We start from the raw sequence: 21743 nt of genomic DNA on the forward strand, positions 1-21743 counted from the left end.
TACAAAAAACGTATCAATTATTATTTTGTAAAGGGCCTCTGGGAGTGGGACTGTGCAAAACTGTAATAACTGAAAAAAAGACACATAAATGTGTTCAAACTTTCATAACCTGCCAAATTTTGTAAAATTAACATGGTAATTAAGGGGTGTGGCCACACAGTGGGCGTGGTCAAAAAATGTTGCCGTGCTACACCCGCCAACTTTTTTAGCCCTCTTTCTGTTTCCAAAATGTTGGGAGGTATGTGCTAGCATGGCTGTTCACTTCTCAGGCTTTGAGCCGGTATAACCTCTCTGGCCATGATTGGTTCAACCACTGTTTCGCAGCTGAAGCAGTGCCGGTGACATGACTGTCCCCATTCAGCACATCTATGTAGAAGGTGCATGGCTCCTCTGCGCAATGCCATCAAATTATCCAAATTTTTAAAAATTATTTCCTTTTTCTCTGTAATAATAAAACAGTACCTTGTACTTTATCCAAACGAAGATATAGTTAATCCTTATTGGAAGCAAAACCAGCTTATTGGGTTTATTTAATGTTTATAGTTTATTTACAGATTTTCTAGTAGACAATCTATGAAGATCCATTTTCCAGAAAACCCCAGGTCCCGAGCATTCCGCATTACAGGTCCCATACCTATATATATATATATATATATATATATATATATATATATATATATATATATATATATATATATATATATATATATATATACAATAAACACGGTGCCCGGTAAAACTTGACATATGAGGAACGAAAAGACCTGCTGGTACAGTGCTGCAGAATATACTTGTAGAGTTACAAGCAACCAGGTATGTTATACAGTAGCAGAGAAACAAAGCAGTTGAGGCTGAACAAAAATGGTATTATCCTTTATTTATTAATTTCTGGTATAGGATGCAGGGTATCAACCTGCACATTGTATAACTCTACCCAGAGGTGCAACTGGCTTGTAGTAGGACATTATAGTAAAAAATCTTCCCTCAAGACCTTGACAGGGCTGAGGTCTGGCAATTGTGCCAACCAGTCCATTACAGATAGTACTCCTAGCAACATGGCAGCAGTTTGGAAGACAGAATAAAAGATCCATACGAGAGGCCCTGAAAATTAAAATAAGAACTGTTTCAAGAAACAGGACAGCTTGCTAAAAGCAAGGTTCCTTGTGATTCCCTATCCCTGTGCTACTCCATCAGCTTTATAGGAACCCTATACAGTACCAATACTGCATAGACCATACATTGCTGTGCCAGAGTGGGCATAACGGTCCTGCTAACAATTTTGCAAAGTTTAATAAGTTTAACAATACATAACACATACATAAAGGTGGGCACAGCTTTTCCAAAGCAGAACACACAGATATATGAAATGTATTTCTATATGTACATTATGTATTATATATAACTTCTTTTTAAAAATTAGCCTGACTCTCCCCCTACTTAAAGAACCTACTATCAAATTATATTCCTGCAGCACCTCCCTTTAGTTTTTTTGTGGTAATTTTACTAACAGTGTATATTTGTCCGTATAAGTGCATGCAGTGTTGCCATGCAGAATGACAGAATGCTTTGTATAGCTTTGCCAAGCAGTATGCTAAAAAGGAAACCCCTCACAGACATGGCAACTGAATGACACTGAATCTAAATATGTAATTGGCTATCATAAAATTCCTTAATTCTGTGGAACAGCACCTTTATCTACCTGGTAACAGCACTATGTGTAGAAAAATATTAGCATAGGAAATATATATCCCCCTCAAACCAGTATTTTCTCAGTTTTGGAGAGCGGTGCCCTTACATACCCATTTTCCCCAGATACACATTGAGTATAAACAGGGTTAGAAAGCAGGGAACCCTGGCAACAATGCAGAATGGCAGGATCCTATTTAAGGAGGGGGGGGGGTTAACAAAGACACACACATATATATATATATATATATATATATATATATATATATATATATATATATATATATATATATATATATATTTCTAACAATTGTTTTTACAATATAATATGTCCTTTACCTCCTTCTAAGGAGCCCCACTGTTGCTGGAGGTCCAGAGCAAATGTACCCTGTAATCACCCCTTGTTATCAGTCCCCAACAGAATGGTGAGAGAGAGTGAGAGAGAGAGAGAGAGAGAGAGAGAGAGAGAAGAGAGAGAGACATCTGCCAAGGAATGAGATGAGGTGAATTCTGTAGAAGTGATGGACAGAGAGGGGAGTGGAGAAGTAACCACAGGGAGTGGCTGTGGCGTGCACTGACTAGAGCAACTTCAGAGAGGAGCCAATCTACCAGAGAAACAGCCCATATCCCAAACAGGAGCTGCACAGACTGTGTAACAGGCACAGCTGGGAATTACCAGGGATACAAACACAACCACAGGGAGAGCCAGTGCCACAGGGAACATGAGTGGGAAGCTTGGTGGCACCACATTGCAGTAGCATTCCAAGAGACATGTAGCACCCACAGAGATCACAAGGGAGCATCTCCAGTCCATAGCCAGGCACAGGAGAGCAAGGTATGGCAACTGGGCATGGGTAGGGGAATGGAAACTACCTGACCTGGCACCTGCCACTCAGCACAGCATTTGCTAAAATTCTGTACAAAACATAATGCAGCAAATTCAGGGCTGCCTTAAGAAACCTTTATTTTCTTTAGGGGCCCAGTACTATATGAGCACCCAGGGCCCCTTTTGACATTCTGCGCAGTATGTCCGTTGTTTTATTTCTAGAGCCCCAGCAATGCTAGGACCCCATATACTTGTACCACCTGTTCTGCATAATGTTGCTCCTGGCGCATTGGCTATAAGTGATTCCCCTCTCCTTTAGTACTCTGCAAGGTTTCCTTTTCTACAAGTGAGTGTTGTACATCTCTAGCTTGTTGTTGAGTTGCAACTCTCCACTTTCCACTGAAAACCAAATACAGATAGAGGATACAGGGTGGACATCCCTGAATTAGAGTGTGTCCCAGTCTTCCATCATTGCCACGGGACCCTTCTTTTCCACTTCTAACACTGACTGCCAGCTAGGTGGCTCAGAGTGGGTACAGTGCAATGACAAGAATAGAGTGCATTGCTGTGATTAGATACTGAATTGCAACAGTTGTATATTTAACAGACATATACACGTGAATAGTAGGTGTACAGACCTTTGTGTTAAGTATGGAACTACATAATGTGCACAATTCTAGCACTTGAGAATTAAAGCCCTTGTGTCACAGAAGCGACTGTGATTGCTGCATGTAAAAGAAAGATGCATCATGTTTATCAACAGGAAAAAAAATCTACAGTAGAACCCCCATTTTACGTTTTTCAGGGTTCCAGAAAAAAATGGTGTAAAATCCAGGAAAATGTAAAATCAGGGAAATGTTTTTATGCATAATATATAGGGGGGACCATAAAACATACAATGTAAAATGAGGGAAAACTTAAAATCAAGGGATGTAAAATTGAGGTTCCACTGTATGTGCCTAAATAGGAAAATATATAATAATGCATAATAATGAAATATATAATGCTGAAAATATACATTTATTTTATTCTGTATATGTAATGTCAACATGCTGTGCAGAGCTTTATATAGATTGTACATCATTCATATCAGTCCCTGCACCACTAGAGCTTACAATTTAAGGTCCCTATTCTAACATTTCAGTTTACCATTTGTCTGTATCTATCTGTCTATCTTTAAGAAACTATTTATCTTCAGCTCTCGATTCATTCATTCATTCACTTGTCTAATTATCTAACTACCTAATTATATGTCTGCTGTTCTCTATTTATATAGCCGATTATGTATCTGTTATTTATCTATATTTATCTGTCCTATCTAAAGGTCTGTTTATCAATGTAGCAAATATCCTAGGGAGGTAGAAGGATCTGCTTTGGAAAACCTTTAATTTTATAAATAAATATTTGTGTGTGTGGGTTAGTAATGGCATTGAATATTAGTTAATAGGAAATATCTATCTGTCTGTCTGTCTGTCTATCTCTCTCTTTCTCTCTGTCTATATTTATCTATCTATCTATCTATCTATCTATCTAGTTATCTTGCTATCATCTATATCTATCTATCTATCTATCTATCTATCTATCTATCTATCTATCTATCTATCTATCATCTATCTCTCTCTCTATATCTATCTATCTATCTATCTATCTATCTATCTATCTATCTATCTATCTATCTATCTATCTATCTATCTATCTATCTATCTATCTAGTTATCTTGCTATCATCTATATCTATCTATCTATCTCTATCTTCTATCTATCTATCTATCTATCTATCTATCTATCTATCTATCTATCTATCTATCTATCTATCTCTCTCTCTCTCTCTCTCTCTCTCTCTCTCACTCTCTCTCTCTCTCTCTCTCTCTCTCTCTCTCTCTCTCTCTGTCTGTCTGTCTATCTATCTATCTATCTATCTATCTATCTATCTATCTATCTATCTATCTATCTATCTATCTATCTATCTATCTATCTAGTTATCTTGCTATCATCTATATCTATCTATCTATCTTCTATCTATCTATCTATCTATCTATCTATCTATCTATCTATCTATCTATCTATCTATCTATCTATCTATCTATCTATCTATTCATCTATCTATCTATCATCTATCTATCTATCTATCTATCTATCTATCTATCTATCTATCTATCATCTATCTATCTCTTTCTCTCTGTCTATATATCTATCTATCTATCTATCTATCTATCTATCTATTTATCTATCTATCTATGAATGTAGCAAATATCCTAGGGAGGTAGAAGGATCTGCATTGGAAAACCTTTAATTTTATAAATAAATATTTGTGTGTGTAGGTTAGTAATGATATTGAATATTAGTTAATAGGAAATATTAGTAGTGGAGCATGCCCATTATCTATCTGTCTGTCTGTCTGTCTGTCTGTCTGTCTGTCTGTCTGTCTCTCTCTATCTATCTATCTATCTATATCTATCATCTATCTCTTTATCTCTGTCTATCTATATCTACAGTATCTATCTAGCTAATCTCTAGCTATCTCTACATCTATCCATGTGTCAGTCTATCCAGGTGTGATCCTGGCCCCTCCGTCGCCTGAGGCAGCAGCAGTTGCTGCTGCCCCCCCTCCCCTAGAAATTCGCTCTTAAAGTACCAGGAGCAGCATTTTTGCTGCCCCTGGTACCTAGTGGGGCACTGCCGCCTGAGGCGACAGCCTCAACTGGCCTCATTGGCGAAGCACCCCTGAGTCTATCTTCCTTCCAGCATATTTCTCTCTATAAATTGTCTTGACTGTATGTGAAAGAAAACATTTTCCCATGCATTTTGTCTTCTAATCCCAACCCTGTGATTGCAGGCGAATGAGTTGTTAGTAGTGCAGTCATTGGCAAGAATGATGGATGAGGTGGTAGACGCCTTATCCTGAAACAAACCTGTAATTTGAAAGATGCCATTATAAACACACACCTAAACTTTTGTTACCCCTGCCCACCATATGAGCTGACATACAAAGAAAAGGTGTGAGAGGATTGTTGTACTATTACTAAAGGTGGCCATAGACACACAGATCCAATCGTACGAATCGAGGATTTGTACGGCGTGTGCCGACATCTTTCGTCCAGTGGAGATCGGTCGTTTGGTCGATCGGTCAAGTTTGATTTTGACCCGACCGATCCCGCCGGAGCTCATGGCACATAGTAATCTGATCGTTCGGCCATATGGCCGAACAATCAGATTACCCCCGATATAGCCATGCCTGTTAATGGCATATCGGGGAAAGATCCGCTCGTTTGGCAACATCGCCAAACGAGCGAATCTTTGCATCTATGGCCACCTTAAGGAATTAATTCATTATATGCAATCTCTCTCCCGGCTGCTGCTCTAGAGGTAAAATATTAGCCCTCATACAGAAAGCGAAAAAAGAGCAATTTAATTAAACCATAAAAAGAAAAGAGTAACACATAAAGAACAAGCACATTTTGCGTTAATGGAATTATTATACGGGAATTTATTTAATGTATTCTCCAAATGCATGATGTATCTTGTATAAAAATGTTTCCCCCTAGAATTGTTACATTGTGCAATAGATTAATGACAGTACATTACAGACATGTGTAATGTTCCCATTATATTAATGCCTGCCTCTGTTAATGCTGTATTGTACCTATTCTGTGAAAGTCTGCTGACATATATTTATATTATATTTATCAAAACGAGAATTCTGTTTTGTTTTTTCTCTGACACTTTGCATATAAAGACCAAGCAATAAATACAAGCCCCTAAAAACTATCAATCACTCTTGCTGCCCATCTGCTCTGGGAATAAGATTATTTGTGGGGCGTGTTGTATTCTTCAATGAACTGAAGCTGCTCCTGAGATCTCCACTGTGCTAACATTTGCAAATGAATGTCCCAGCCCTATGTAGTTGGGTTAGGCAATAAAATGGTTTAATCCTGTTGCAAAATCCAGTAGACTACTTTAGGTATTAGTACAATACAGCTAATCCAAAAAATAAAAGTTTGCCTATTGATAGAAAATTGCCATTATAATCAAATCATCAATATTCAGTACATTTCCATACATTTGTATTTTCATTTGCCTTAATGTTATTTAAAAATGTAATTGCAAAATAGCTAAAACCTGTATTTGTCTGTCCCTTTCTGGACTCATGGTTCTTCTTTTTAAACAATGTAGCAGAAATCAGTTCTCTAAGACAGGTCTCTTAAAGAACACATAAAAAAATGTTTTGCCTAATTAAAAACCATAATTCTAAATAACTTTGCAACATATATTCATTACACATTTTCTATGGCTTTAAAAATGATTTGTATATGTATATATTGCTATTTAAAGCAGTGTTTGTCTGTCCCTTTCTATTCTCTGCCCTGGTGGCACTGGCTTTTGAAACAATGTAACATAAGCCAACTTCAACCTGTCAAGGTCCTGCAGAAGTCAATGACAGAATACCTATTTGCAATTTGAAAATATTCTGGTCTGCGCTGGGTCTCGTACGCGAATCCAAAAATGTCAGGCTTTTTAGGCGATTACATTTAAAATTATTACTTTTCGGGCATCAAATCTAAAAAATTCTGATATTTCACATTACAATCCAAAAAAAGTCACAGTTTTCGTGCAACAATCCAAAAAAGTCGTGTTTTTTCTTGGTTTTTTAATGATAAATAAGGGTAAATCATGGATTCTAGTTTGGTTGGAGTTTTTTTTTTTATTAGTTTTTTTTAATTTAAAATATCAGAAAATGTGGATTTAGATAAATAACCCCCTATATGTTGAGGTTGACATCTTATTGATACTCTCCTGATACTTCTGGTACACTCTGAAAAGTAGTCAAAGATTTCTGGGAGAAAAAAAACATGGAAAGAAGTCAGAGCAAAACAGTAACAGGACTAAGGTCATTTATGGAAGAACTGGAAACAAAAATAACTGCCCGTTTATTTATCAAACAATTTCAATGATCTCACATTTGTCTTATAAATACTGATTTATCCTGCGTCAGGAGTTAGACGTATTCAGAATGTCGTTTTTCATCATCAACACAAATCAGACATTAGTCAATGACAGTGGTAATCCTTTATGAACATAAAACCTACACACCAGGGGGGGTACAGATCAGAAAGAGAGACATTCTATTTCGGTAAAATATGTGACATGAAAAAAAATACTCTACTTCCATTCAAAACCTGCCTGCCACCTGCCCTAAACCTGCCATCGTCTGCCCTTTTAAAGACACATGAATTGCACAGTCTTCAGAAAACGTATTATTTTTTTTTGCAAATCCATCTCACAAGATGCATCAAGAATGCCCAGGGGCTTAACAACAAATTATTTTTTAGTCAGCCTTTGGAGATTATTTTTTAAAGCTGACCCTTTTTAGTCACTCAGAACACTTTAATGGAAAATGTAGGTGTTAAGATCCTTCCTCAGGCTAAAACAACATAAGTAATAACTGGATGTGCACACAGCTGGTGCAGCAGTGATACCTGAGTATGGCTCCACGGAGCTGCTGCTGATGAACTCCGCTTTTTACTGATCATATTACATTCACAGATGTAAAGTCATTGTCTGTAGCAAGACAAATACAGATAACATGGACCAATGTTAAATGGTTTGTGCAAAATGCAGGTGAACAATACAATACAATACAGTTGTGAAGAATATCATACTGTTGCTTTAGGTATAGTATAGTGTTTGGGATTCAGAAGCGAGCACCTAGGGACATTAACTTTGGGTTACCAGCTCAGTTGAAAATTCAGGGACATGTCTAGTGTATGCTGCAGGGGTGCACTGGTTGCATTTAGATTCAATTAAATTTATATGAAATTTGAGATGTGCTCCTGCATTTTAAAGTGATCTGGTAACCCTAATTCCAACTACTGCATAGAGGTCTATCAGAAGTTCTTTTCCTTCATATACTTGTTAGGGTCCTACAGACTCGACCTCTATCTGTTATTTTAAGGAGTCAAGCCCCTGTCCATTCTTTGGAGCAAATTTACTAACCTCTGAAAATTCGCCAGCGACGGCTTCACTCACATCACAATACTTTGCGAGGATTAGATTAGCCAGGACAAAGCTAATTCACTAAAATCCGAAATTGCGTCCAGGGCGCCGAACACTGGCTAAGTTGCGCTAGCGTTACTGCACCAAGCAAATCGAAGTTGTGCTAGCGATGCCTAATTTGCATACGGCGGGAAGTTAAAGTACAATGGATGTATCTGTTGCTGCAAATACATTACACTACACAAGTCCAGGAAACCTTAATAAAAGAAAATAGAGGTTATATTGCCCTACTCATAAACCCAGTGTATCGTTTATGTGCCAAATGTAACAAAATGTAGGGGGGAACCCTGGAAAAAATTTACGATCTTTTGCAGCCTATCACCCTGAAAAATGAAAAGTCGCCAGCGTATTTAGGGACTTAGAAAAAATTCAGAAAAAAACTCCTATCTACTCTATTCAGGGCCGGGCCAAGATATTTTGGCACTTTAGGCAAGGGCTTCTATCAGTGCCCCCAACCGGTCCTGCATTACCATTTCCCACCTTACCAGTCATATTGCCCCATGTACCTGTGCCAGCACCTATCATATTGCCTCCATTTGTACCTGTGATAATGGCAATCAATCCCTCAGATTGCCCCAAGACCACAATCTATACCCGTGCCAGCATAAGCCAAAACATCCATCTTATTGTTACCCCCAATCTGTACCTATGCCAGCAGCAGGCAAAAAAAATTCCATCATATTGCCCACAAATATATACCTGTGCCAGCAGCTGCCAAGAACGAGGTGAGGAACACTTTTGCCCACAGTATGAATTACATGCAAGAGGGGGTTAATACAGGCGGTTTATAAAATTGAAAATCTATTAAAGGCCACACAAAAAATGGTTTGAAAAAAGTGAGCCCTGATGTTCTTGACTGTTGGTAACTGCACTTGTGTTATTTGGTACCAGCGTTAGAGTAAGCTCCACTAGCATTTAAAATTTAAAAAGATTTTTTTGAAAAAAGTTTGAAATCCTTCACACTTTATACAGAATACACCACTACTGTGCTAAAGATGGTAATGCTGGCATGTACTGTAATACGCATAATTGCTCCACTCCATGCAAACAGCCCTGTTATATTACATGATAAAAATGCATATTAGATAGTACTAGATATGCCAGGCCCTCCTTACACTAAGGGGGTGATTTATCAATGTTCAATTTTAACATTTTGCTGCAAATACATTTTTTTGGGCTTCAACTCCTGAAATTGAATCATGTTTTAAAAACTCATATGTACCCTATTTGTTAAGCGCTAAAATTGGTAACACTCGTGTAGAAGTCAATGGGAGCTGTATATTTTGATGGGGGTTTAGACAGAGTACAATTTCGAGGTAAATCAGCAAACATTCACGTTTGATAAAAATTTGAATCACTTATTTGAATTTTGATAACTAGAACTTTATAGTGCAGGAAGACAAAAGGCACATAATCAAATTAACAATGGCAGATGCTGTTCAGTCTCAGCATGATGGGTAGCAGGAGCCACCACAGTCATCCGGGCAAAGCAATTATTTTAGTGTCCCATTGTCTTTTATAGACATATTAACTCACTAGTTACGCATTACTCAAATCGAACCCCCTGTTGTGTTCTGTTTCTTGACAAAAGAAAGGAGCCCAGGTTATTGTTCTGTTATAGCAGGGGGACATTTTTTCTCACTTTATGCCCCTGTAGAATGGGTTGTGAAGAGTCACTACAAATATTCAGAGCAGTCACATTCCAGGCATCAGGGTGATGGTCCCAACGTCATTTCTAAGTTGTAATAAATAGGGACCCCTTCTTTCTATGAGAAAACAACAATAGTTGTGAGTCCCTCCAAAAATCTGTCATAGGTAGTTAAATGTACAAAATGTTTATTAGGACATAGTAGACAAGGGCCTAATGCGTTCCGTGTCTGTTGGGGCACTTACTCATAACGCGTTTCGTGCCTGTGAGGGCACTTACTCATAGCCTGAGTAAGTGCCCCAACAGGCATGAAACGTGTTAGGCCCTTGTCTACTATGTCCTAATAAACATTTTGTACTTCCACTGACTGATTTTTGGGGGGACTCCCAACTATTGTTTTTTTTCTCATGGATATGCACCTGTGGACTGGGGTGAACTGTGAGTATATCCTCCTACTTTCACTACTTTTTGCTTTATGGCAACCCCATTTACTGTGATAGTGCTCATACTGGCCCTTGGCACCTGCTTTTTTTTGGGGGGGGGGGTTGTTTTACTTTTTTTTTTTTTTTGCTTTTGTTTCTAGCTAAAGTTAGAAATCAATGTATAACGGTTAGTCGTGCAGATTAGTGTTGAAAAGAATAGATTGTATTTTAAATTGACACTTATTCCAGTGCATAAGGAGACTGATTTCATTCTACCTTCATCCAATTATATGAGTCAAACTGTCTGTATAGCAGAAAATAAGCATGATCAGTGGTTCAGATCTAAATTTCACTGTCCACCTGTGTCCACCTGATGTTAAGAATACAACGATCCATTCTGGTGTACACAAGTCACAGTTAGAAACAACTCAAGCAAGTATTTTTGTGCCAAAGTTTCCCTGTCACTGTGTTTAGTGCATCTTACCATTTCTAAACATCAGGAGCAATGACAGTTGAGCAGCAGTGTTTCATTTATCACTTTTTTCCCCTGGACAGGAGCAACGAACAAGACCCCCATTTGGCATTGGCCTTAGGGGATTAGATTCTTTTACAGTCTACTCTTACTTGTAATAGATGGATGCTTATTGGTTGTCAGGAGCAACTACAATGCAATTTATCACCCATGTAACAAAAAACCTTAAATCTTCTTGGATCGAGGCTGAGCTAGAATCACATGGCTGGAAAATACTAGATAGGCCCATGTATACCAGGAGTCTTTCCCAGTCCCGCTGTGCTTTATTCTATATGGACCCACAGTAAAACCAAATGTTTTGTATTCTGTTAAACTTCTCTATTAGACTAGCAATTTATATTAATGTTGAACAGAATGTACCACAAGTGGAACATTCTCACATTCATGTTAGTGATACTGCAGTTTCTTTGCTATTCACCAGAAAAGGGTGGTTAGTTCTGCAGACTTTCACAACTACCTACAGTCTTTCATCAGCAATGAATGCTGTGCCTGAAGACTTTTAGGGTAATTTAGAAGTCTTCTTCAGCTATGGCTAGGGACACCAACATTATCCGACTCACTTAACTACTAAAGATGTCGTTTTTATCATCATTTATTTCTATAGCCGTAACAAGTGCATGTAGTGCTGTAAAAGAGCCTTACGTTGCATAAAAATTCAAGGGACACTGAATAGAACAGCCTACAACATAAAAGGCAACAAAGCACTTGAAATATACACCTGGCAGATGACATTTTCTATATTGTTATGATCAGTAAGTTGGTCTTCATATAGTGTGCAAAATTAAAATGACTTTTGCTTTGCTGCTATAGCATCCTTTGTTCTTTTGGGAAGATTTATGGGAAAATTGTTAGTGGGATTTGCTTCCATTCAGCCACAAGTGGATTAGTGATGTTGGGGGATCAGGATTGGATTGCAGTTCCAATCCATCCCACAGGTGTTCAGTTGGGCTGAGGTCAGGGTTCTGTGTAGGACAGTCATGGTCTTGCTCTCCCATCTCAGCAAACCCATTCTGTACAGGCCTGGCTTTGTGCATGGGAGGATTATTACACCAAAGCCAAACTGCTACCACAAAGCAGAGAGAGAGAGTGTCATTGCACTCCTGGGAGGCAAAATTCAAACTTGTGAGTTTTTTCTTCATTCAAAAAAAATGCAACAAACTCATCTGGAAAAATCTATCAATTAAGAACTTGAAAGAAAACCTTGAATGCAACAAAATGCATTCTACTCATTATTTTCAATGAGCCTACTAACTTTAAAACTTGATTTATTGGATTGGGGGAAAAACTCAATAAAATCGAGTGAAACCCCGAATTGTTTCAAGTTTTTTTTCGGATTTTTGCCCAGAATTGCTTGATTTTTTTGGACTTTTTCCAGAAAAGCCTGAATGTTCCCGATTATTGCACGAAAAATCTGAAATAGTCGGATTTTGGGGCTACTTCCAGCACAGACCACAGAAACTTCCAAATAGGATAGGGGCCGCTCCCATTGACTTAAATACAACCTTGGCCGGTCTGAGATGGTGGATTTTCGAATTTGGACTTTTTGCAGCCTCAGGATATAATAAATCGCGATAAATTTGAGTTTGTTCTCGCAATTTATTTCAGATTTGGATTTTATTGTAAAAAAACTATAATTATTAGAGTTGTTAGCATTCAGACTTTAATAAATAACCCCCTTGATGTATAGCACTGTGTTTACAAGTACCACTAAATAAGTATACATAGAGGTATATTTATCAAAGAGTGAAGTTAGAGATCACCACAGTCCTCTAGAGTGAAATTCCGCCACTCTCCATTCATTTGTATGGGATTTTAAAAGAGTATTTATCAATGGGTGAAAGTGAAAGTTCATCCTTTGATAAATACGCCTTTCAAACTCCCATAGAAATTAATGGAAAGAGGCAGTATTTCACTCTAGAGGACTGTGGTGATCTCTAACTTCATTCCTTGATAAAATACCCCATAGACACATATGTGAATCTACAGGGATTGAACAAAATGTACAGTGACCAATATGTTTGCATATCGCATATGCCTCCACTACCCTGTACTGAGTATCACAGCAGCCTAAGGGGTCCTTTTACTAAAGTTTGTAAAAATTGGCTACAACCCATTACCCATTATCTCTGAGAATATTTTTGTGACAAAATTAACGCTGCTCGCATGTTTACTAAAGTGCAATGAGACAAATTCGATAAATGTCGTTACATATGCAATCGTAGCTGTTCGTTTCACCGCTATTTCTGGCAAATTGTTTTTTGGAGCTTGTTCAGGTTAGCTGCATAATCCGCTTTAAATCTTGCAGTTTTTTTGGCACCACTGCCAATGGCCACACTAATATATGAATATATATATATATATATGAATGAGTTTATATAAAATAGTATTTATGACTAGTTATTACTGCATCTGCACCGAAGCCGTGCAATGCCTGTAACAATGCTTAGTGATGTGACTTGTGTAAAATGACTCAGTGAAACTTGTCTATAGAAAAAGCTACTGTACACCATGAAATATATATATATATATATATATATATATATATATATATATATATATATATATATATATATATATATATATAAAATATAAATATAAAATATAAATATAATGATATAAGAAGTCACCTTGATGTTCCACGCAGGTGGAGAATTTGTTTGGTTTTTATAATAAATGTTTTAATGAATTACTTTTTAAATCTTTTAGTTAATTTATTCATTTGTTTACTGCTACATTATTCAGCATTAATTAGGCAAACACAACATCAAAGGCAGGGTGGTACAATCTGGTTGCCTGCTAAAACATGTCTCATTTTAGTTCATGAAAGGAAACCAGGATTTTTCATGTGGGAGATTAAGATCAGTGCAGGTGCCATAGTGAAAAGCAATGCCTACTTTTCCTCGTTTTGTATGTGGAAATTGTAACCAAACATATACTGGGTTTAGAAAACAACAGATGTTTCTTGCTGAATGAAGCCTGGGTACCCTCATGCGCACTCAGAGATGCCAGTTAGTCCTCCAGTCCAAACTGGAGCCAATAAAAGCCGCACACTCTGCCCCTCTAGGATATCAAAACAATGCGTACAGCTTCAAACATTAAAAATGAAAGTTCTGTAGCTTAAAAATAAACCAGCAAAGACATTAAAAATATAGTTGAACCTGAATTCCTCAATCGGTCATCTTGGTTTATACACTTCTAAAAATTCCAGTATGTTTCATGTTCTCCCTTTTCCCCTTTCATTTTAACCTTTTCTGCCACTTACTACTGCAGCTAAAACTTCCCAGCCTTCATAGATTCAATTTTTGGTTAACTAACTATATTGAAAACATTTTTATATTGCACAGCCTATCTATTTACCCAGTTTTTATTTGTATACTGAACTGTTCCTTTAAGGGTTGTAGTAATATATATATAGATATATTGCTATGGGTTGCAGTGCACATCCGAAACAGCTGGCATGCCCCAGGAGACAAATGGTTGTTGCAAACTTTTTGTGGAGCGTGTGAATTCTCAATAGTACGGATAACTATCATTAAAGGGGGAAATATGTCCAGGGTCGGACTGAGGGGCCCGGGGCCCACTAGGGCTGCTGTCCCCTGCACCCTTCGGGCGGTCACGGCAGGAAGAATCCTGCAGATCAGGGTGCGGATCTGGGCCAGCGGGGCCCACAAGAGCCAGGGGCCCACTGGGTTTTTTCCCAGTGTCCCGTCAGCCCCGTCTGACCCTGAATATTTCCCTGATCACAAGAAGTGTATCAGTTTCCTCATAAGTGGGGTCAATGTCCCAACAGCTATAATGCATTGTGTGATTGTTGAAAATTCGGAAAAATATAGTTTGGCTCTTTGAGAATTACCACAACACCACTGATGTACACCCCTTGACTTGTATCTTATTCTCATATAACAGATAGGGTTGCCACCTAGCTCGTATTTTACCGGCCTGGCCGGTAAAAATTATGGTTGATCTCAATGTTATTAATAGGGAAAAAAGATAAATATATAGAAAGGCCGGTATTTTTTTCTAGAAAAGGTGGCAACCTTAATAACGGAGGACAATTGGGCTCATTGTATAAAACAGCTTCACTTGATTGGAGAATGTGCTCCTTTGGCAGATTCAAGAGCTACTAGCAGGGTACCTCTTGGAAATGCTCATTATCTGAGATAAAAATACTACCACAGGCAAGAACCTTAAAGGATCAGTAAAACCAAAACACTGAGGGGCCCATTTACTTAGCTCAAAGGAATAGAATAAAAAAAATTTAGAATGATTTTTTTGGCTACTTCGACCATCGAATTGGCTACTTCAACCTTCGACTACGACTTTGAATCAAATGATTCAAACTAAAAATCATTCGACTGTTCGACCATTCGATAGTTGAAGCACTGTCTCTTCGACCCCCTAGTTCGCCACCTAAAACCTACCGAAGTCAAGGTCCCCATAGGCTTTCTAAGTATTTTTTGGTCGAAGAAAAATCGATCGATCGATGGATTAAAATCTTTCGTATCAAACGATTTTTCGTTTGATCGTACTATTTGCGCTAAATCCTTCGACTTCGATATTCGAAGTCGAAGGATTTCAATTAGGCAGTCGAATATCGAGGGTTAATTAACCCTCGATATTCGACCATACGTAAATTTGCCCCTGAAAGTGTATCAAAGTAATCAAAGTATAATGTACTGTAGCTCTGCACTGGTACAGCTGGTGTATTTGCTTCAGAGAGACATCTATAGTTTATATAAACAAGTTGCTGTGTAGCTATGGGGGCAGCCATTGAAACTGGAAAAAGAAAAGACACATATTATATAGTAGATAACAGATAAAACACCATTGTATTGTACAGGGCTTGTCATTATGTACAATGTGACCTGTGCCTTTTCTCCTTTTTTCCATCTTGAATGGCTTCCCCCATGGCTACACAGAAACTATAGTTGTCTTTCTGAAGCAAACAATTACTTTAAAGGAAAACTATACCCCCAAAATGAACACTCAAGCAACAGATAGTTTACATCAGGGATCCCCAACCTTTTTCACCCGTGAGCAACATTCGGATGTAAAAAGAGTTGGGGAGCAACACAAGCATGAAAAATTTTCCTGGATCAAGCCAAATAAGGGCTGAATTTGGCTATTGGTAGCCCATATGTGGACTAGCAGCCTACAGGAGACTCTGTTTGGCAGTACACCTGGCTTTTATACAACCAAATCTTGCCTCAAAGCCTGGAATTCAAAAATACGTGCTTGCTTTGTGGCCACTGAGAGCAACATCCAAGGGTTTGGGGAGCAACATGTTGCTCACGAGCTACTGGTTGGGGATCACTGGTTTACATCATATTAAGTGGCATATTAAAGAATTTCACCAAACTGGTCTATATATTTAAGTAAATATTGCCCTTTTACATCTCTTGCCTTGAACCACCATTTTGTGATGGTCTGTGTGCTGCCTCAGAGATCACGTGACCAGAAATACTACAGCTCTAACTGTAACAGGAAGAAGTGTGGAAGCAAAAGAACTTTGTCTGTTATTTAGCTCATGTGACCTCACAAGTATGGTTTGTTGGTATGTTTGTGAGTACAGTGAATGCTATGATCCCAGGGGGCGCCCCTTATTTTTTAAAATGGCAATTTTCTATTTATGATTACCGAATGGCAAATACTACTAGAAAAGTATATTATTATGAAAATGGTTTATTTACATGAAGCAGGATTTTACATATGAGCTGTTTTATGCAATATCTTTTTATAGAGACCCACATTGTTCGGGGGGGTATAGTTTTCCTTTAAAACGCTTTCATTTTTTGGTGTTATGAATGTGGAAAAAATATTATTTTTCCCTATATTTCATTAAAACTCAAAAACATTGAGATCTATTAAGTGTAAAAAACAAGAAAACCTTTAATACAAAAATACGAGGTATTAGAGTATACATATTTTTTTGCCTCGTTCAGCACTTTATTTGTGCTTTTTATGTTTGGATCTTTTAATACATTTCCCGAAATCTGTGGGTTTAGACAAAATTAATTGAGTTGGGTTTTCAAAAACCTCTAAAACCACTAAAATGAGAATGTGGATAAATAAGCCTCCACATATGTTGCAGAGAGTGCTATTCTAAGACAATGTGCAATTCAGCAGCTCTCCAGTTTAGAATTTTAGAAGCTATCTGGTTGCTAGGGTCCAATTTACCCTAGCAACCAGGCAGTGGTTTGAATGAGAGACTGGAATATGAATAGGAGAGAGATTGAATAGAAAGATATGCAATAATATGTAATAATAGAAATTGTAGCCTAAAAAGCAATACCATTGTCTGCCTGAATCAGTGACCCCTATATGAAAGCTGGAAAGAGTCAGAAGAGGAAAGCAAGCACTTATTTTATAAGTTAAGACGAATTTCAAAAGTTGTTAGGAATTGGCCAGAAAAGTTCACTTAAAGGTGAATTACCCCTTTAAGTCTAAAAAGCATCTTATCATTTTCATGACAGTTTGACAACTAAAGGCAATATTTCACTGGGCTGTACAATGGAATAAATCACAATTTAACTTGCTAGAGACAAAAAAATCAGCTTAAGATCCAAAATATTCCAAAAACGAAGAGAAAAAAAACAGTAAGCAAAATAACACTTATAGAAACACACTGTAAATAAAAGTGAGCCGTATTCATAAATAAATTGTATTTTCCTTTTAATCGCTGTAGGAGAAAGGAAATACGTTTTGTTTTTTACACTTGCACATATAATACTAAAAAGGAGAACTGCAAGCAGTTTTTTTAAACCAGACTTAAATATTGGGCACCAGTTGTGAGAGGTTACTAATCGTTAGAAGTGTCAGGTTTCCCCTCCTCATCTGGCCTTTCAGCAGTAGAAAAGAAAACGTGTCAGTGGCTAGCCTCCAGGCTTACTGACAGAGAAGAGAAATGTGACCCTACAATAGTCAGTCACAGCTGTAAGGTGCACTTTTGACTCACTTTGTGCCATCAATAGAATCTAAAAGGTATAACCACTTAACTACACATTTTTATTATCCTAGTTAATTTCCTGTCACATTATTCAGAGTTATGTGTTTGTAGACTGTCAGCATTCAGTCGTTCCTGTAGAATCATAATAGGGGCAAATAGGTTCTTTCTCAAAACAAGTTTATTCTTGAACAGTAGTAACCCATTTCAACTAATCCAAATCTTACTTTCAGTTACTTTACTGTAGATGACAGACCAGGGGCTGCTATGTGTTACTACCCTGTAAACTAAAATGGCAGTGCCTGTTACTTTACTTCCAGATATTGCTACAATATTGCTAATGGTTTCCAAGTAAACTATTTTATTTTATGACAGTTCCTCTGTGGGAAAAAAATGGGTATCAAAAGTGATTATCTTGCAGGGACTAAAACACTTTGCTGGGGGCACAGACAGGGCTCATTTAGGGTGTCAGTAAGACCAGGGCAAAGATCTCACTGATGGTCCCCCACAGCAACCCCCCCAGAAATATGTAATAGAACTATGTTGAAGCAGATGAACTTTATTATAATTATGTAGGGAATGCTCTGTACTGATTGTAGTAGAAGTGATGGCTACGTACATAAACAGAGTTAGCGGAAATCCAGTTTCCATATCAGTTTGCTTCAGAATCAAAAATGCACATATGGAGGACCTGTAAGGGTTAGTTCACACGAGGAGATTCAGGGAGATTTTGTCGCCTGGCGACCAATCGCCTCTTCTTCTGGGCGAAAATCTCCCCGAACTATCTCCTCGTGTCTTCCCATCTGTTATAATGAAAAGTCGTCTACGCTAAAGCACACGCGGCACTGCGTTTTCAGAAGTCGCCCGAAGTTGCCTCACACGGAAACATCGGGCGACTTCGGTGTTCGGTGTGCTTTAGCGCAGGTGACTTTTCATTATAGCGGATGGGAAGACACAAGGAGGTAGTTCGGGGAGATTGTCGCCCAAAAGAAGAGGCTTTTAGTCGCCAGGCGTCAAAATATCCCCGGATCGCCTCATGTGAACTAACCCTAAAGTTGCAGAAAGCTTTTGGAAGATGGTAGAAAACATGCTGCTAGATCCTTACTGAAGGCAAATTGGAAAAGAGTAGGACAACAAAGTTTGATGGCGTTAAAGAGGATAAACCTTAAAAATAAACATGGCTGGGCATTCCATATTTTATATGCTGGACTTACTACACCACACTAAAGGTTTTGCATCTATATGAGCTGGAAAGAGTGCAGACACTGGTTACTGGTTAGAGGGATGGAAGGGATGGAATTATGAGGGTTGACTGTTAAGGTTATAGTTGTTTCCTCTGGATAAAAGACACCTGTGAGGGGACATGATTACTGCTTACAAGTACATTAGAGGGCATTATAGACAGATAGTGGGGAAGAGGATCACCAAACCAGAGACCACCCCTTTAGACTAGAGGAAAAAACTTCAATTTGAAGCAGTGGAGGTGGTTCTTCACAGTGAGGACAGTGAGGTGGAATGCACTGCCGGGTGATGTTGTGATGGCTGATTCTATTAATGTTTTTAAGAGTGGCTTGGATGATTTCTTGGACAAGCATAATATCAAAGGCCATTGTGATACTATAATCTACAATTAGTATAGATATGTGGTTTATATTGTTCATATATGTGAGTGTACAGAGGGGTCAGTGTGAGTGTATATAGATGTGTACACTGGGGTTCATTGGGAGGGGGTTGAACTTGGAGGACTTTGGTCTTTTTTCAACCTGTAACTGACAGCAGCCTAGAACATGTGCAGTGAGTCAGCAGAAAAGAAGGTGAAGAGCTACTGGGGACATCTTCATTGATCCCGATCCTCCATGCTAAAAGGCTGTGGTTGCCTTGGACTTATACAGAACCTCAGAACACAGTTGGCAACATTTTTGCCATACCTCTTTTAAAGCTCTTTTTATCTTTTAGCTGGTTCAGAGCCATGGAATAGAAGGTGATAGCCTCTTAGAGACAGTCTGTGAAGGGCAGTTGGAGTAATTATCTTAGGCCCAATATCTATAAAATTGACGGAGATGAGAGTTTGGTTTAACAATAAAGTAGCATAGTAACATAGTATCTTAGACTGAAAAAAGACACTTCCATCAAGTTCAACTTTTTTAATAAACCTGCCTAACTGCTAATGCATATGTAGAAAAATATCTGAAGCCTCTATTATGAGCTAATTCCACAGCCCTGTATTTTCTCATTGCTAAAAACTAACTAGATCCAGAGGCGATCCTGGCCCCTCCGCTGCCTGAGGCAGCAGCATTTGCTGCCGCCCTCCCCCGTTTTGCGCCTGAGGGGGTCCAGGAGGGTACGCAGAGAGCCTAACTGCACTCTCTGCGCTAGAAGAGTCTAATTTCCGGTTTGAAAACCGGAAATTCAGCTCTTAAAGTACCAGGAGCAGCATTTTTGCCGCCCCTGGTTCTTAGTGGGGTGCTGCTGCCTGAGGAGACAGCCTCACTCGCCTCACTAGCGAAGCGCCCCTGACTAGATCTAGTCCTTTTTTTTAAGCTATTTAATGTATCTGCCAGTATAACTGATTCATGGAGAGAATTCCACAACTTCACAGCTCTCACTGTAAAAATCCCTAAGATTGAACCTACTTTCTTCTTATGTAAATGGATGTCCTTGGGTCTGCTGGAAGGGCCTGCTGGTAAATAAAGTGTTAGGGAGATTATTATATGATCCCCTTATATTTTAACAGTAGACATAGTTATCATATCCCCCTTTAAGCGCCTCTTTTCCAGTGTAAACAACCTCAACGGGGAGGCCCATTTATCCAGATTTAGTGGTTTTTGAAACCACTAAAGTAGTAGTTTTTACTAAAACCCATGAATGGTAATTTATTAGAATAAAGAAAAATTACGTGAGTTTCCCATATATAAGTCAAAAATTGTTAAAAATACAAAAGCATTTATTAGGACATTAAAGATAAATAAGCCATAGAACAGCCATATACTGTAAATAGCCTTATTTGTCTTTCTTGTCCTATGAAATGCTTTTGTATTCTTAACTATTTTTGACTTATTTTTGGGAAACTCCCATCATTTTACTTTGATTATATATTTGCACCCTCAGACTGGGGTGAACTGTGAGACTCTTTCCTCATCCAAATTTAACTTCTTTGATTGAACTGTGGTTTACTAGGGTAACACCTTTATTTGACTTTTTGTTATGACACACTGCACCATTCCACCCTCTTCTTGTATCAATTTTTTTAAAACTCACAAATGAAAAACAAACAAAAATAATTGAATAACAATATGAAAACTTTGAAATCCTCATTTTTGTAAGAATTCAATTCATATGAATAAAAGCATATAATCCCCGAAAACCTCTAACCTCTATCACAAAGCAAAGACAGATTTGCCAATTGAAAATGGACAGCTCCCATTTAGTGTTGATCTGGACCACTGGGATACCAGGAAAACTCCAACGGGCTCTGGTGTTAGTGGCCCCTCTTACTTCTAACCATTTAGCCTATTTCATGGTCATTCCCCATTTCTTTATGAGGAAAAAATGTGTAATAATGGAATAATATAGTAAGTAGATATAAAAGACTAGGAGAATAAAGAGGTTGAGTGAGAAGTGGAGGAATAATAG

General features: G+C 38.1%; 1 protein-coding gene across 2 annotated transcripts in view; it reads left to right on the forward strand.

Moving 5' to 3' along the window:
* Positions 1-2276: 2276 nt before the first annotated feature.
* LOC108709816 (protein Wnt-10b) overlaps positions 2277-21743 on the forward strand; it is a 52353-nt gene continuing 32886 nt past the window's right edge. For both annotated transcript variants that reach the window (XM_041584369.1, XM_018249999.2), the window contains exon 1: positions 2277-2521. The gene's annotated coding sequence lies outside the window, so the exon portion shown is untranslated. The remainder of the gene's footprint in view (positions 2522-21743) is intronic.

The sequence above is a fragment of the Xenopus laevis genome, chromosome 2S (assembly GCF_017654675.1).
Source record: "Xenopus laevis strain J_2021 chromosome 2S, Xenopus_laevis_v10.1, whole genome shotgun sequence".
Lineage (NCBI taxonomy): Eukaryota > Metazoa > Chordata > Amphibia > Anura > Pipidae > Xenopus > Xenopus laevis.